Source organism: Myotis brandtii, unplaced genomic scaffold (assembly GCF_000412655.1).
Source record: "Myotis brandtii unplaced genomic scaffold, ASM41265v1 scaffold1038, whole genome shotgun sequence".
Lineage (NCBI taxonomy): Eukaryota > Metazoa > Chordata > Mammalia > Chiroptera > Vespertilionidae > Myotis > Myotis brandtii.
The window spans coordinates 814,913-816,658 of NW_005353490.1; positions in this window are offsets into that span (position 1 = coordinate 814,913).

The window sequence follows — 1,746 nt, forward strand, 5'->3', positions numbered from 1 at the left end:
TAACCTTAACTCTGCTAGCAAGCATATGCGTTAAAAGATTAATACAGAGTCTTTCTTCTTTAGACTCAGTATGACCCATCTTGTCAATCTTCTAACTGTACTAACTACCCGATTACCCTACGTATCCTCTATAGGGGGGGTCTGCAGCACCCTACGGTGCAGTCTTATCCGTCCCAAGTTCGGGGAGACTTACCTAGGAGTCCCTGTTCAGGCGCCAGATGTTTGGGTCCAACAGCAGCAGGTCCAGGGGTGCCCAAAGGTGTGGACAGAGTCGGCGAAGAAGGAATGACACGGAGACAGCCTTCAGTTGATCAGCAGCCTAGCCAGGACCTCTAGCCAGGATCTCCAGCCAAAGTTCTGGTTAGGAACTGATGTTTATTGTCTTGTTACATCTGTATTTATACCAGTCGGTTTTAATCCTGTCAATTTCTATTGCAAAGGTTAGGGCGTTTCTTATCTCCATTCCAGGGAGTAAAGATTATGTAGCTTAAGCGTGATTGTTTGTAGTTAAAGTGATTAACTACCCGCCTGGCACTTAGTTAAGGGGTTGTATCCCCTCCCTAACCTCAGGGAAAAATCCCCACCTGGGGAAACAACCTTTCTCGGAGAGGTGACCTTGGTTAAAACACATGGCGCTAAGGAGAGCAAACATATTAAGAACAATATGCTATATATGCCAGGTCCCTTGAAACATATGCTGTGCAGATGTTTCTTTCCTGCAGCGACTGTGTCAAGCAGCAAGGATGGACCGGCTTCCAGCAATGGACCAATCTTGCTTTCTCCTTTCCTTCTCTTCACCTGGCCAACTCCATCTTTTCTTTTTTAACTTGTTGGCCAACTTCATCTTAACCTTCCAATCCAGCCCTGACGTCACGCCCTCCTCGAATGTCCCCGACTTCCCCTGCCTCCTTCCAAAGTTATTTCCTTACCTCCAGGAGTAATTGTAAGAACTAAATATAGGTAAGTTAATAGAAGTAAGGTGCTTGGTACAGTGCTTGTTACATAGTAAGTACTTTCACACACATACACACACACATCTACTTGCTGTTATTATATTCTTAATAGCCATATGAGAGATGATCATAGCTTACACTAAGGAAATGGATAGGTTTTAAATATTTACTGTGTGAAAGGTGAGAAAAAATGGGGGGATCAAGAATGACTACTATGTTTTGACTCTGAGCAGACAGCTGACTGATAATGGATAAGAGACGTGGAGGGAGACAGTTCTCCTGCCCTCCGATGTGAGCCTGAACATTCCCCAAGGCTTGCTTTCCAAACGCTCTCCTTGGTTATTGAAGCTTCGAGAAGCTGGGAAGTTTTTCAACTGTTCTAAGCTTTATTTCTTTATCTGTGAAAAGGACATAACAATAAAGTATACATGTGCACTTAATTTATGTGCATTTAACTCCATGATCTCAGCAAAAGAGGGAGAATAAGAGTAAGCAAGAGCAGAAGAGAAAAAATAATTTGAATTATATAGCCATAATTTAAACTATTCGACTCAATGAGCATAGCTCTAAAAGGAATTTAATAAGGAATACAAGAATCTGCTACTGACTCAGTTGATTGGGTTCCCACACATCTCCTACACTGTTTAATTTTAAAGGTAAATGTACTTTTTTTTCATACGGTATGGCCCTAAATGAAATCCAGTACAACTGGGACCAGTCATTGGAAAATTGATCAAAATGCCATTAAAAAAAATAAGTTATTTTTTAAATGAAGCATATATATTTTTTATTT